This window comes from Vulpes vulpes, chromosome 12, assembly GCF_048418805.1.
Source record: "Vulpes vulpes isolate BD-2025 chromosome 12, VulVul3, whole genome shotgun sequence".
Lineage (NCBI taxonomy): Eukaryota > Metazoa > Chordata > Mammalia > Carnivora > Canidae > Vulpes > Vulpes vulpes.
The window spans coordinates 179,372,591-179,389,680 of NC_132791.1; the positions used below are offsets into that span (position 1 = coordinate 179,372,591).

At 38.3% G+C, this 17,090-nt stretch overlaps 1 long non-coding RNA gene across 1 annotated transcript in view; it reads right to left on the minus strand.

Moving 5' to 3' along the window:
* Window positions 1-1,138: 1,138 nt before the first annotated feature.
* LOC140594931 (uncharacterized) overlaps window positions 1,139-17,090 on the minus strand; it is a 35,318-nt gene continuing 19,366 nt past the window's right edge. The window contains exon 3 of the long non-coding RNA XR_011996203.1: window positions 1,139-1,213. This is a non-coding gene — a long non-coding RNA (uncharacterized lncRNA). The remainder of the gene's footprint in view (window positions 1,214-17,090) is intronic.

A 17,090-nucleotide genomic window follows, 5' to 3' on the forward strand; every position in this document is an offset into this window, starting at 1 on the left:
AGCAGATATGATCTGTGATGTATAATCAGAACTTTATAAATGAATCAGAACTTCAATGCCAAGTCTGGCTCTGGAAGTGTTCAAAAATGATAGCAACAAGATTATTTTCTAAAATAATGGGAGAAAGTCACAAAAACACGCCAGGAAGATCATGTACCCCAAACGTTTGTTGATTCTAATTTGTTCCAAAGATGTCTGGAACAATGGTTCATTGACGCTGACAGGATTTCTACAACCAGTAAATACGCTGGATGTTTAAAACTTTAAATTGGTGTTCTTATAGACTTTAAGTTGGAAAAGAACCAATTGCATAACTTTCCTAAGAATACTCCTAGAAGATATCCTTTAAATTTATAAGTTAAAATACATCAAAGGGGCAAAGCAACCAAATGGACTTGGAATGTGAACATTGCCAGATAAAGTAACTGAGTTAGTGAACATCTGCCCAAAGAAAGTTTTTACACTTGTGATCTTTATGAGATTCACAAAAGAAATTAGGTAACATTAGGCTTCTGATGGTACATTTTCTTTCTTTAGATATGTATGCTTTGTAATGTTGCCCATAATTCAAATCATAACAAATACTCTGAAAGTAGAGACACAGAATTCCATTTCATCACACCCCAACCAAATGGGACCAGAACAGGTGTAATCACTTTAAAGTGTTCTTCTCTATAAATCAACTTCTGATACCTTCCAGAGTGGAGCTGTCAGCCCTTACACACTCATTGAGGTTGAGAATTTTTAGCACACTAAACACAGGCCTTAAAATAATGTTTGAATTAGTCTTAATCACAGTGGCCTATATTCTCATGCCTCCCAGGACCCTACTGTATCTCTTCCATGTGCGAGATGCATAGGAGGGCTGCACGTGGGCAAGACTCACCAGAGGCACATCAGGAAGAAGAATTTAGGTCAATTATCTTTTGAAGTGTGATCCCTTTAAACAGCTACTCAAGGTAGTATCTTGCTAACCGTGCTGTATATAATAAAGGTGACCTGTGCTGTTTCTTTAAATACTGCTTTTTGGTTATAAGCGGTCAAAGTATTAAATTTGTGTAAGGAAAAAAAAAAGATCAAGAGAGGTGCCATCCATGTTCTTTCTGGAATCTGTTGGAAGGATTGGGTGTGTGTTTTACCTCTCTGAAGGCTTGGGCTTGAAAGTAGGTGCATCCATTTTAGTCTCTCCCAGCTGGGTCTTTGTTTTCTTTACCTGTAAGTTAAGGAGACAAGTAGTTTAGATGTTACTTCAGGACCTTTGGTAAATGTTTAAAGAAATTTAAAGAAATTATGGAGTAGGTAAATATATGGGAAGGGGAGAGATGGAGGCAGGAAGTATTTGCTATGGATCAATTCTCCAAAGCTTAAAAAAATATATTTTGTGTTTGGATATGCATTTTCATTAGTTCTTGGAGGGAAAAAAATCACTGGTTTCATTTTTTTTTTTTTTTTTGGTGTGGAAAAATCTTAAAGAATCTTTCAATTAGTAAAACACTTCTGCTGCTGCTAGTGTCATGGCAGGGCTTAAGAAAAAGCAAACAGATTCAAAGCAATATAATGAATATAGGGAATATTTTCTGTGAATCTTCAAAGATAATGATGTAAAATTTCTAAAAATTAAGGATAAAATTCATTGCTCTTGTGGTCATAAAAATAATACACATTTGTGGTAGAGAATTTGAGAAATATGCAGACATAAAAAAATAAAAATCACCCTGGATCTTACAATTTAGAAATAACAACTTACCAAATTTCGTTTTAGTATATAATCATACAAATGTGCACACACACACACATACACACACATTGAAAAAAGTCTAAAAGTAGTTATATAGCTTGTACATTAAAAAAAATTGTTTAACTGTTTTGAAGGTTTTATAACTAGCTATTTTCCTTATTATATACTGAGTCAGTCAAAAAATATTTTTAATAAAATGAAAAAAGTGAGTTCATTTCAGGCCTCTGAAGAATTATATACCAATGAAATGATAAGAGCCTGTTTTCTGTCATTGCCTTTCTTCCAACAGGCTTATGTGTTATTAGAAAGTTTAAGATGGCTTTCAGAGATGAATTAGTTCCACATTGAGTCTTAACAAATATCCAACAGTAAGAGCATAGCACAAAATCCATTAAGCCTTGTGACTGTTCATTATGAAATTCTGAATTTTAACCATCTAGAAATGTAATCCAAGCTTAGATTTATTTTTCATCCCTCAAGACTGTAAATTCCAAACAGAGCATGGACCTCTTCTTTGGGCCTAAGAGGCTACAAGTGGGCAGAGGAGGAAAGAGCTCCTTTCTTTTCACGTATGTCTTCTGTCTCCATACTTGCCCAGCACCATGGCTCACTCACCAACCCTGTGAGTGGCTGGCAAAGAGGGTTATCATTCTCCTTCACACACACACACACACACGAATATTACACAGCCATATAAACGGGATAATACATGCCATTTGAGACAAAATGGATGCAGGACCTAGAGGGTATTATGCTAAATAAACGAGTTAGACTGAGAAAGACAAATGCCATATGAGTTCACTCATAAAACAAAACAAAACAAAACAACAAATGAGTAAACAAACAAGAAGCATAACCAGGCCTATAAATACAGAGAATGGACTGATGGTTGCCAGAGGGGATGGAGGTGGAGGGATGGACAAAATTAGTGAAGGGGAGTGGGAGATAACAGGCTTTCAGTTATAAAATATAAGTCACAAGAACAAAAGACACAGCATAGGGAATGTAATCATATACTGTAATAGCAATGTATCGGTACAGGTGATACTGATACAGATGTGGTGAACATAGCATAATGTATAAACCTGTCAAAAACTGTGTTATACACATGAAACTAATATAACACTGTATGTTAATTGTTATTTTAAAAAAGCTATGTCTGGGGATCCCTGGGTGGCTCAGCAGTTTGGTGTCTGCTTTTGGCCCATGCATGATCCTGGAGTCCTGGGATCGAGTCCCGCATCGGGCTCCCTGCATGGAGCCTGCTTCTCCTTCTGCCTGTGTCTCTGCCTCTCTCTCTCTCTCTCTCTCTCTCTGTGTGTCTCTCATGAATAAATAAATAAAATCCTAAAAAAAAAAAGGTACATCATAGTGGACCATAAATTCTGGTGAGAGGAATAGACAAAACAGATAGCATTAAAGGGTGGAAACACCACAGGAAAAAAAAAGAGCAGGGTGAGAAAGATTGGAAGTAGGGAGTGGAGACTGTGTGGGGTGATCAGGAGAAACCTCACTGAGAAGGTGGCATTTGGGTCAAGACATGGGAAGGTGAGGGGATAAACCATTTAGATATGAGGCGAGAGCTTTCAGGCTGAAAGAACAGCCGGTGCAAATGCCCTGACATAGCAGCAAGCTTGCAGGTTTTGAGAAGGATGAAGAAGTGAAGATAATGAGATCCAAGATGGAAGGAGGGGGAGGGGGTGTGCATGTAGACCTTGAAACTTGTAAGGATTTTGGCTTTCCACTCTGTTCTGAATCTTTGTACCACTATTTTTCAAAGGTCACAGATTGAGTGACTCTCAACTTCCATTTGCGTGTCTGTAAAAATGGGAATTTTATTGACTAAACAGTTATTTTGAGGATTAAAATGAAATATCAAGCACAGTGTTTGGCATGTGGCATTTGCAACAAATGTTGGTTCCTTTATTCTTCTGGGTATCATTTTGTGTAATCTATTTTATAAATGTACACATAAACATAAAAGAGTGAGGTAACTGACCAACAGTTACCAAGAGGTAGGAATACAAGTAGATTTTAACTTTGTAAATAAATAACAATTTTCCCCAAAACAGTAAAAGTCACACTATCACCTAATATAATCTGTATCACCAGTACAAACTAATGGGTGGGTTGAGGATTCAAGTCAACCAAGGAACTAAATCTTGGATGTATTAGCCATTAGTGAGGACTGGTATATTAGCAGAAATGTACAGGCAAATCTCATTATTTCCTATTTCCATTGAGTGTCTATTTCAAGGTTAGAAAAAATGCTATCCATCCTTCTGGGTGGCATCTGAACATTCAAACAATACCAGATAAAATGGTCGCTTGCAAACTTTTGAAAACACCATTGCCTGCAAGGTTGAAAGGGCCTCTCTTAGATATCAATTTGCTCTGCGTTAACTTTTTTTATATGATGGTGGCAGTTTTTCTCTTATGTGATGGTATCATTAGAGTTTCACCTGAGTTCACAGAAATCATTTTCTGGCTAAGTTTCTACTCGAACCCAGTTGCTATAGAAGTTGAACATCAGTGGGGGAGGCAATTAGTTAGCTAGTTATTATGACTTTACTTAGTACATTTTTAGCAGAAAGAAAAATGACAAAAACCAAAAATAATTCTATAGAAATATACAAGTGACTTTTTTTTTACCCATAGATCATTAGCACAGTGGACGGGATTTCAAAGATTCTACCAACACCTATAATATCCTCTCCTGTTGTATTATTATGCAGTTGTCATCAGTTAATGGGGTCAACAGGAACCATTTTAATAAAAGTTGCAGAGTACTTAGTGTTGGAGGGCCTAAAACTATAGGAAGAACTAAAGATGGATTCCTGATGTAGGTCAACAGCAACCATACATAAATTATCACCAAGACAATTAGTTATACCACCTTTGGATATTCTGCTGGTCAAAGGCACTTCTGGGAGCTTTAAAAAATATTCACCTAAGAACTTCTCCACAGGAACACTAGTCTCTGTTGACTATCCTACAAATTTTACTCTTTTTTTAAAAAAGGATTTTATTCATTTATTTATTCCTTTATTCACGAGAGACACACAGAGAAAGAGAGAGAGAGAGAGAGAGAGAGAGGCAGAGACACAGGCAGAGGGAGAAGCAGGCTCCATGCAGGGAGCCTGACGTGGGACTCGATCCCAGGTCTCCAGGATCAGGCCCTGGGCTGAAGGCAGTGCTAAACTGCTGAGCCACCCGGGCTACCCACAAACTTTACTCTTAAGTACCAATGTATTATTTGGTGTCTATCCTTTGGTCTGCAGTTTATAAAAAATCTAGATTATCCCCACCTAATCAGATAAGGGCTTTTCCTGAAAAATTTGTCTTATGATTTTTGTACCATATATTAGGAACCCAATAAATGCTTGTTGAATGAATGAGTAGAAAAAAAACCACTTCTTTTTCCTTCTACTTGTTCTGTTACAAATTGAAAATTGAATACATACATACATACTACATATTTTACCTATTGCAAAGTATATGCATATACTAACATATACATAGATATGAGAAGTCTGACTTAAAAAAAAAACAAACACACACACACCAGGACTTTTAACTGCAAATGAGAGTTCCTATTTCTGAAGTCATCTAAAGAGATAATCCATTTATTTCTCAGATGAAAGTAAAAATTTCAGGAACTTTCCTCTGGGTGGTTCTTTCATGATCTCCGATCATTACTTTGGATATTGTCATTGTCAGCAAATGTTCACCACTTGATAGCAGACTAGATTTCTAAAAATAGCTAAAAGTCAGTTGGAACAAACTTCTGAAATAAGTAAATAAACAAGCTGGATAATACTATTCTTTATCTAAAAATATTGGGTAGGACCATAAAGTAATGGTTTAATGGTTTTTTTTTCACATGGCTTATAAATTGCTTTTTAAAATTAAAACAGATTTGGGGCACCTGGCTGGCTTAGTTGGTAGAACATGCAACATCCCTTGATGTTGGGGTTGTGAGTTTGAGCCCCCATTGAGGGTAGAGATTACTTAAAAAGACAGAAAAACTGGATTTATTGGGAAATAATTCACAAACTGTATAATTCCCTCATTTAAAGTGCATAATTCAATTATTTTTTAGTACATGCACAGATATATGCAACCATCATCACAGATAATTTTAAAATATTTTCATGCCCACAAAGAAAACCCCCGTATACTTTAGCCATCATCTCTCTGTTTTCCTTCTGCTCCATCCCCATTCTCCCAAGCTCTAAGCAACCACGAAATTAACTTTCTGTTTCTACAGATTTGCCTATTCTGGACACTTCATATAAATGGAATAATATGTTGTCTTTGTGACTATCTTCTTAACATAATGTGCTCAAATTTCACTTATAATGTAGTATGTATCATTCCTTGTTATGCATGGATAATATTTCCCTGTATGGATATATCACATTTTGTCATTCTTTCATCTATTGATGGCCATTTGGGTTGTTTCCACTTTTTGACTATTGTGAATAGAGTAGGTATCACCATTTATGTACAACTTTTTGTTTGAATACCTGTTTTAAATTTTTTGTGCATACACCTAGAGTAGAATTGCTGGGCCATATGGTAATACTATGTTTAACTTTTTGAGCAAACATCAACCATTTTCTATAGAATCTATATTATTTTATATTCTCACTAGCAGTGTCTGAGGGTTCTAATTTCTCCATAACTTTGCCAAAACTTATTTTTTCCCCTTTTTGAAAAATTATGGCCATCCTAGTGGGTGTGAAGTAGTATTTCATTGTGGTTTTAATATACATTTCTCTAGAGACTAAAATGCTAAGCATTTTTTCATATACTTGTTGCCTAACTGTAGATTTTCTTTGGAAAAAGAAAGTCTATTCAATTTTATTGCCTACTTTAAAATTTGTAATGGGCACTTCCAGAAGAGAAGACCCAAATGTTTTGAGCAATAGCAGTACTGTTAGAACAAATGACTCTTGGAGGTCACTAAACTGACTTGTAACACATCTTTGATCATATGAGTAAAGACTCAACTAATCAATCACCTCACTTCAAGGGGATTTTTCATCCTACACTTACCAGTACAACATTCATGGGTTCTTACAAAAAATATTTACACATCTATTGCACATTCATAGACCATACACTGCTTTGTATACAGTAGGGACTTATTAAATAACTCTGGTGGCTACAGAATTTCCTTGAAGAAATAGTTTAGAGGTAGCAGTCTAGTTAGGAGGAGGAGTATCCTGAAGCTGTGTTTGCATAACACTCATATATGACTACCAAAATATTATTAATCTATAATAAAGAATAGGGGAAGGCTGATGGAGATCATGGGAATCTAAAGCTTCTCCTTTTCCTTGGTGTCTATAACCAACTGAGAATCTGAGGAACTATAATTGGAGAAGGAAGCATGCCTTCTCAGATTTACCAATGGCTAGTTACACAAATATAGGCACATCACTCTTCCCTCCCTTTGCTCCAAGCATGGATATAGACAAGCAACTGATGGATAGTTATGTGAAATACTGTGTGGATTAGTAGCAGGAGGGGTAAGCAAGCCAGTAAATAAATGAGAAACAGTAGCATCTTGATGGGAGAAAATGGACTGATAAGTGGGTAAAAGTATGGATGGGTAGTAGAGAGGACTTCTGCTTAGTGTAGCAACCCTGGCTGCTAGCAAATAGTAATCCAATATAAATCTTAATAGTCTAAAAGATTAGTCAGCTGAACCACAAAACCAGGTTCTGATGGAGTCCTTTTAAAACATTCAATTTCATCCACCCTGGTGCCTCTGAAATTTAAAAATTGCCTCACCGGGTTCAAGTGGTTCTGACTAATTTTTCCTATTCAGTTCTCTCCAGATCTTTGGTGTGGATCAAAAGCTCATGAGAAAAAATGAACAAGGGGCTGCATGCATTACCGGCAATCAATTACCCACGGTTTTAAACTGGGAACACAAAATGGTGGCAGCTTTTCCCAGGGCTGCTCTATGAAGAAAGGACAATCTCTGAGAATAGAATAAAAACAAACTGAAAGAAGATGGAATTTGTGACCAGCTTAGGGATTTTCTCACTCCTCTCTAGGGTCTTCTGTTAGAAAACGAAATCAAAATTATGTAATACAATTCCTTCCATGCCTTTCTCTTGCTCGGAATTAAAAATCATCTACTGAAGACTTTCTCACTTCAAAACCCAGTCAGGCGCTTTCTACTATCAAGGAAGGTGCCCGAAGAATAAATTGCTCCTATCAGAAATAAAGCATTTTAGTTCTGCCACAAGCAGTGAGATCTGTGTTTATAAGTCTCTCCAAAGGCAACTCCATTTTTGCAGCTCTCCTCTCATTTTCTTTTGATGCATAAAACCTGTAGACTGGAGCGCTGTGATTGCATTTGGCTCTGGAGCAGTGTAATTGTAAATATTCATTGGAATTCAAGCTAGCTTTCCGGGGTCTCTCCTAGGGCTGTGCAGCTATGCAAACAGCAGCGGTGCCACATTAGCTCACAGCCCGGAGGCCACCTATTTCCCTACAGCCCCTAGGACCCTTTCTGTAGAGTGAGCACATGCAGAGAAACTGCCCCTTAAACACCATTGCAGTCTATCATTTCACTTGTTTCTCCCCTTCTCCCCATGGGTGCTGATCCTTAATAATTCTATCCGTCCGTCCCAAATATGCATTAAAGAGAACCATGTCCTCGACTAAAGCTGAGTCTGAATGTTCTCACTGTGCCTCTGCTCAATCTATTTAGAAGATTAATCAGATTCTAGCCATTCTGTGAATATATATACAAATACATACACACATACACCACAGACAGAGGGGAAGATATATGTATATATGCAGCAACTTGAGAAGAAAAACTAGGATAGATATCTAGTCTCATTAAGATATAAGAGCATTTATGAGTTATTCCACCTTTTTCTAAGTCAAAATATGAAGGAATCAAAATAAAGTAATATAGGATTAGGAATTGCATATTAGTTATAATAAACTTACAGTAAAGAGTAATTCACATGTTTAAAACATAAAAATTGGGCCAGAAGGAACCTGTGTTTCACCATGCTGATTCAATTCTCAATGTATTGCCTATAAGGTTGAAGTTGAAGGTACAAGTCAGTCTCCCCAGACCATTCCCTGATAGATCTTCTGAATGCTAGATGATTAGATTCCAACAGAATTCATGGTACCTGCAATTTTAACTTCAAAATAATATAAGGAATAGATCGATGCATAGATAAATCACCTATAGAAAGTAATTTTTAGAGTTAAATAAAGAGGGAGATACTTTATTAATGTTGAAATATTTCAGTGCAAAAAGTAAGTCTAGATTGAAATTCTTTGGTCCTGGCCAACATTTTTGATTTAATGATGAAAGTGAAAAACTACTTTCAGTGGCAAAAAATACAGAATGGTCACAACTGCATATGTACAAGTAAATTTATTATAATTTTATTTAAGTAGGTGATTTTATGAGCAAAATGTACTCTACTAGGCATTTTGAGGGCCACAGAGATGACTGATGTATGTGTCCTAGGTCTTGAAAGCTTTAGAATTTAGCAGCAGAGAGAAAAGCTATGCTATTAGAGGGGCAAAATACCATGTTACTTGGGGCTGGTGGTAAATGGGAAGGAATTATAAGCAACCACATGGTAGAGCTGAAAATCAACCAGATTCTGAAGCAATAGAAGGATTTTGACAGATAAAATTGGATGGAGGGGGATCCATGGGTGGCTCAGTGGTTTAGCGCCTGCCTTTGGCTCAGGGAGCGATCCTGGAGACTCGGGATCAAATCCCACGTTGGGCTCCCGGTGCCTAGAGCCTGCTTGTCCCTCTGCCTATGTCTCTGTCTCTGTCTCTCTCTCTCTCTCTGTGTGACTATCATAAATAAATAAAAATTAAAAAAAAAAAAAGAATTGGAAGGAGGGAGAAATCTACCTCTGCAGAGAAATGATATGCATTGAACTGTGTCCCCCCAAAAGATATTATTGAAGTTCTATTCACCAGAAGTTGTGAACATGATCTCATTTGGAAATAGGGTTTATAAATATAATCAAGTTATGATGAGGCTGAACTGGTGAGGGCTGGTCTTAATTCAATGACCAATGTCAGTTTAAGAGGAGAATTTGGACCCTCTTGTGGGTATGGGGAGTGATACATTTATAAGCTAAAGGAACATGAAGGATTGCCAGCAACCACCAGAGGTGAGAAGAAGCAAGGAAAAGATTCTTCCCCTGGAGCCTTCAGAGAGAACATGGCCCTGCTGCCACCTTGATTTCAGACTTCCAGTCTCCAGAACTGTCAGAGAATACATTTCTATTATTTTAAACCACCTATTTTATGGTGCTTTGTTATGGCAGCCTTAGGAAACTAATACAAGAAGAAAGAAGGTGTGGCTTAGCAGTAGGAAGCATGGGACTTTGAAAGGTGAAGTTTGGATTGGCTGGAGGGCAGTGTGTGTAAAGATCAATGTTAGGAATTAACACCTGGGAAAATAAGAAGGCTCAGATTGTGGAATTCATGCCGCTATCTGTACTCTATAAAGCATTAGGAAAGGGTGGAAAATTCAGGATGCCCTGGAAGACTAGACTAGGGAAGAAGTGGGAACAGCTAACAGGCTGTTGTGATATTTGGGATGAGATATGGTATCCTGGATGGTGGCAGTGGTTATAGAAAGGAAGCTATGGATTTGAGAGGCAGAGGTGGAATTGATGGAATCTGGAGACAAATTAGGTGAAGGAGGCATGAAAATAATTTGAACTTTGAAGGTCTATTGGGCTGGGAATATAGGTCTGGGGCCATCTGCACTGAGGAGAAAGTCAACGGCCTGGAAATGGTTGAGAGCACCAAAAAGAGATGCATGAGCATAAAGGGAAGAGCTGAACATTGGGGGAGGACCTGTATTGAGAGGTGGGAGATGGAAAAGGCAAAAACAAGTTAGAGAGGCAGAGGGTAACCAAGATCAACCCAAGTCAGGGAAGTCAGGAAATGTAATGCATGAAGGGGAGGGTGATCAGCATATAAAATACCATAGGGAGACAGAGAAGGACAAGGACCCAGAAAGAGTCATTGGATATAGGGATTAAAATGTCAAAGGTAACTTAAGAGAGGTTTGAAACACAGTTTCAAACTAGTGTTGTGAGAGGTCGTTTTGGAAGGGTTTAGGAATGATGAAGGGGTGAAAGAAGCTAATATTCTTTTGACAAATATTCTTTGACAGGTTTGGTAATGAATAGGAGAAGGATAAGAGGATTTTTGTTGTTCTTTCTCTTTTAAAGTAGAAAAAAACTACATGAGCATATTAATATATGAAGAGGAAGGAATCAAAGATTTGGGAGAACTATAAAACAACAACAACAACAACAACAACAACAGAGCATGATAACTGATGGAGCAGAGCCCTGGAAGGAAGCGGGATGGATTGGGATCCAGACAGAGAGAGAATTAGCCTTGGAAAGGAGATGGGATACTTTCTCCTCTGAGACAGGCAGAATGATAATAGGAGGGATTATAAATCATTTGGCTGTGGAATGAGGAAGTTGAAGGAGTTCATGTTAGAAAATCTCATCTCAATAAAGCAGAAAGCAGGTGTGGCTGAGGGATTGAGGTGGGTTGCAAGATTGAGGAATGGGAAAGAGGATATCTTTAGGAAACATGGTAGAGAATCAATAGAATGATTGCTAATAAGCCTAGTTGAGGTGGTAGCAACAGTGCTAATTGATGAAATTAATTTTAATTGACAAGATGTAACTTCCGCCTGCAAGTTCCAACAGTGTGGGAGAGGCAGGCAAGTAGAAAAGGAGATGGTTGGGAGAGACCAGTATGGTGTGAGCCAGGAAAGCTCAAAACCAAGGGATCCAGGCTGGGTTAGAACAGGCATTTAAACATCTTTTGAGTGGGTATTAGCATCCTTATGCTTCAAAGTAACCTAAAAATAGTGATGGTATTGAATCAGGAAAAAAGGAAAGGATAAAAATTATGTTCCTTTTCTCCTTTATGCATTCCTTCTTTTTTCTCATTTACTTATTCAACAAACCCTTGCCAAATGCCCATCCATGTCAAGGCATGGAGAAAGAAAGTAGGTGTCAGGTCTATAGATTAGGTTCCTTATCCTTGAGATTCTAAAATAACACGAACCCAAAAAACCCCAGAAATCAAAACCCAAAAAAATCCCAAGCCCAAAACCAACAGGAACATAAGGACTCAGCTCACACTGCCTACCAAGAAATACCTTATGTGCCTATTTACATATTAACCAGCACATTGGTACTTTGACCCTCAGATGTAAGAACAATTATTATGTCTAATTTCACTGATGAGGATATTGAACTGCAGAGAAGTTAAGCGACTTGTCAAGGTCACAGAGTTAGTTGCCAGCAGAGCTGGGATTTGAACTTAGTGAGTCTGGTTAAGTCTGTGCCCCTAACAATTATGCTATATGAACTAAAAAGATTTTGAAATGGGTTGTAAGTAGGATGATTATGTATTCCAGTCAGTTTGGGACAGACACACTTGATGGCTATTGTTCCAGTGAAAGTATCCATCGTATCCCCTTTAATAGAAGGTTTGAAGGATAAAATACATGGGTCCCCTCAATTATGAGAAAGATTAAACAAGTGCTGGGCTTTTCTTCAAACAATTAATTATTGGCTTATGTGATGAATACAGGGAAAGAACTGAAAGTGATTTAAGGAAAACAAAGCTAATGGCTATCTCTTGCTATGACACACAGTCTCACAGCCTGTAAAACCCAGCTTCTTTGGTCTTCTTGTAAGATCACAGCCCCTGTCCCATTCCTAGTGGCCTCTGTCCCTCTAAGCCCTTTAAAACTACTGTTAAAGGAATTAAAAGAGAAACACAGAAAGGTGCATTCTCCAAGCTGCTATCAACTAGACTTCTGCACACTCAATTTTTTAAAGCAGTAATGGAAACTGAACCACAAAACCCTACTGTGAATTTGCCCTCTCATCTCTCTCTTACTTATCTCCTTTCCTTACCTCCACCCCCAAGTGAGCACTGCACTCTTGCCTCCAAACCAGGCATAATGACCATGTGGCACATGGATATACAACCTCAGCTAGAGCTGATATCAGGTCAATGCCAGGCCCTTTGCAGTAATGTTGGTTATTCTATGGCTATTGGTAATGTCTTCATGCCATGAGCTACCTTTCTTTATTGTCTTCAGCTTCCAGTGGGAAGCAAGGAAATTGGTACCAGCCAACATGCATCTGGCACCCCATGAAACAATGTGCACTTGTCATTGCCAAATTAATCCCCTCAGAAGATTTAGAGATGTACACTCAACTCCCTGTGGACAAAAAAATGTATCAGTTTTCTAATGCTCACTGATGACCGGCACTTACACAACATAGTGATTGGCTCTTACTCCAGTAATGTCGTTTAAAATGCTGCAATGTGCAAAAATGAGGGTAATGCCTAGGACAGAGCAAGCAGAGAACCAACTCAGCAAACTCAACAGAAGACATCCATCCAGGGTTTTTAATATCCTGCTGAGCGACCATTGTTTTGTAAGGCTTTATTATTCTCTGAGGTTTTAATATGCTGGTCCACAGAATTCTCTTATTATTTCTCTGACTGCATTTTCTATTGTCTCCTCTGTCTGTCCTGGGCCCTCTGTTTTTCCTTTCTCTGGACTCACTCGTGCAGTAAGTTTATGCATTCATAGTGATTTCAACTACAATTTAGATTACAAAATGTTCCAAATATACATTGGAGCTGCCTGAAGGGCATTTTATTCTTTCTCCCTTCCTTCCTTGGTAAGCTCATCCTCTAATATGATTTCAATAATAGCTAACATTTATCATGTGTCAAGTACAAAATTGATGCTTGGAACCCTGCAAGGTAAGTACTATTATAGCTTTGTCTCTCAGAAAAGGAGCTAGTAAGTGGTAGAACTGAGATTTGAACCCAGGAGGTCTTGCTTCAGCACCCACGCTCTTAACTACCACACTAGGATGCCTCTTCACAGTCAACCACTTGGTTCTCTACCTTGTGACTAGATATGCCAACAGCTTCCTAGTACTCTTTCTGACACCAGCAGAACTGAACACCATTTTTACATGGAAATTTTACTGTGTTCTCTATTCATCAAATTTAAAGTCCTCCAAAAGTTTTCTACTCACTTCTCTGTCACCCAAGCCCATTCAGAACTGATTCTAGCTAAGGAGATTTGTGTGCCATGCAAAATGTTCTTACCACTTCTTTGGTGTATTCCCTCTACCTAAAACACTCTTCTTATCTCCTCTCTGGAAAACCTTTTACCTCCTCTTTTAGGATTTACTTCATTCAGGGAGGAAAATATAAAAGTGAATTACATCTAATCAGGGCTGCTGTGTTCCATTTCTTTATGTATCCTGCAGAGTCTAGTAATGTTTAGCATCCATTGATATGCAGGAAAGATGGCTAATATACTGACCTAACTATTCTAACCAACACTGGAAGGAGCTCAAGCCTGATAGCTGAGAGGCACAGCTCAATAATTACTAACGACAAAAGTGTAAGTGTGTATCTATAGAGAGGCTTCTGTTTTGTTTCTGGGCTGTTTCCTATTTGTGTTCACTTCCATTCCTCATTCTCCCTTGGTCTGCTTTGTGTAGCTGGGAGCTGAACCTCTACAGGCTGTATTTCTAGGCTACAAAGTCAACTGGCTACCAGCTAGGTTTGGCCAATGAGAGTAGTTGGAAGAAGGGAGCGTGGGAAGGGAGGAACCAAGTACATTTCCCTCTTCTTTCTGCTTTGGGATGGGACTCTAGAAGCAACTGTGTCTCCTCTGTACCTCCAACTCCACCCCAGAGGCCTGACATGATTCCAGTCCCTGGACTTTGATAGCACACTTCCTCCCTTTGTCTCTTCAGGAGAGTAGTGGCTTCCTACTGTTGTTAACTGCCCCACTCTACTGGTGTCTCAGCATCCCCATATAATCCCTGCATTAAATTCCCTCTTGTAAATACCTGAAGTGCTTTTTTTCCCTCGTTAGACATTGAAAGAGCAAGCAACCTGCTTTTTTGTTTTTAAACCTTAATAGAATCATGGAAAAATTCTCCTGGTAATCTTTTTTTTTTTTTTTAAATTCATTTGAGAAGCAGAGTGAAAGAGCAAGCAAGAGAACACTAGGGAAGGGAGAGGGGCAGAGGGAAAGGCAGAAGCAGGCTCCCCCCTGAACAGGTAGCTCCATGCAGTGTTCAGTCTCAGGACCCTGAGATCATGACTTGAGCTGAAGGCAGGTGCTTAACCTACTGAGCCACCCAAGCACCCCTCTCCTAATAATCTTAAATCCTTGTAGAGCTATGATTAGTCTCTGTCCTCTGGTTGTTTAGGAGGGGCCAGTAAGTTAATGGAGAAAAGAGGAAAGTGGTGTGGTTGTAACAATGGCATTAAGCCTCTAGATAGTACTGACGCAATGTGTTTCAAACTTATAACTCTTCCATTCTTGATGTTCTCTATTATAAATAAATTTTTAATATATACCACAAATATAGAGCTTTGTAAGTGGTAAGGTAAGAAAAATGAAAGATTTATTTATGATTTCATAGGTAAATGAAACTAGCTCAACCTGAACATAAAACCCTATCATATTATTTTATTGGTATATTTAAAGGAGCTTATTTAATGTTTATTAATAAGTAGATGTGTTTACATTGTTATAGGAAACACTTTTAATCTAAACACAAATGTCCAAGGTAAAGCTTGCCCCTAAGATGAGCCATAAATTCACCCTGTGCTAATCTGTGTTTGAGGCATTCTTGTTCAGCCATTCATCCGTAGCATCAGCCTGCCCTGTCCCCAACTCTTTTCTCAACTATGTTATCATGAGAGATCCTTGGGAATTTCTTTAGATAAGGCTTTGAAGTTCCTGTCTGAACATAACTTTTTTGATATGAAGGAAAGGAAATAATAAAGGGTTTTCAAGACCAAAAGAAGGGATCAAACTAAATTTATAGAAAAATTTAGGATTCTTTTTTGGAACTTATGACCCTGGGCTCCCTGATTTGTACCAATTTGTTCAAATGGTGGTAAGTTCAGGAGATAGCCAAAGATGACTCCATGCAGCAGATTGGAATGACTCCTCTATAGACTTTGAGGACCCCACCAATCATATCTCAAAAGATGGAATAAAAAGAGAAAGAAAATTAGGTTAATTGCTCAATGAAGCTATGTGGAAGTTTTTCCTGTGAGAATTGATTGGCCTGTAATACAATCCTGTAAACACAAAAGGGATGAATCAGTTGCAGACTTTCAATTTGCTTAGAAGAAATATTTAGACAGCATTCTGGTCTCAGGGACTCTGAAGCTAATATTGCCTTGTCTGCTCATTTTGTTAATGGGCTTTGCTGTGAGCTTAATGATTTATTAAAGAAGCATAAATTAGAATGGGAGATCACTCCCCTTTCTGATCTCCAGCATCTTGCTGAGTATTTTGAAAGAATTTTTAGACCGTGGAAGTCATCAAGCAAATAAGCTCATGACCCTACAATTATAGCAACTATAGGGGCCTCAATCAAATTTTAGAGCTAATTTTGCTCCTGTTGGCAAAGATACCTGTCAATACTGCAAACAGAAAGGACATTGGAAAAGGGACTGTAACTTCAAACAACCTAATTATCCAACTAGAGGGAACATTCAACCATCAGATCTCCAAGACAATTATCAACACTGACAGGACTTGGAGGAATTGCCGACTAAGCTACTCCTAGTAATTCCTATAAATCATGAGGGTGGAATAAAACACTAAATAAATGGAGAGATCTGTACTGTGCTAGTAGATACCAGAGTGACTTTAAACCCCACCATGATATATTGAGAACTTCCCTGAAGTAATAAAAATGTTTTGGTGGTGGGTGTGTCCAATCAAAATCAAAGGATTCCCTCATCAGAGCCCATCCTGTTACCCTTGGCCTCTTTTCTGAAAATCTTGCCTTTCTATTTGTAACATGGCTCCTATTGATCTGCTTTCTTTTTCTTTTTTTTTTTTTTTTTTTTTTTTTTACAGATTTTATTCATTTATTCATGTGAGACTAAGAGAGAGAGGCAGAGACACAGGCAGAGGGAGAAGCAGGTTCCATGCAGGGAGCCCGATGTGGGACTCGATCCCAGGTCTCCAGGATCACACCCTGGGCTGAAGGCTGAAGGCGACGCTAAACCATTGGGCCACCAGGGCTGCCTGAGATCTACTTTCTAAATTAGGAGGCCAAATAAATGTTTGCCTCAGGAGAAATAACCTTGGAATTTCCAGACTCCATAGATCCTGAAACATGTGCTCTACAAGCCCAAATTGATTATTCTGAAGAGTCTAACAAATCCCATAATGATGTAAATATTGTGTATCTCTTCAAACTCCCTAACATCCTAT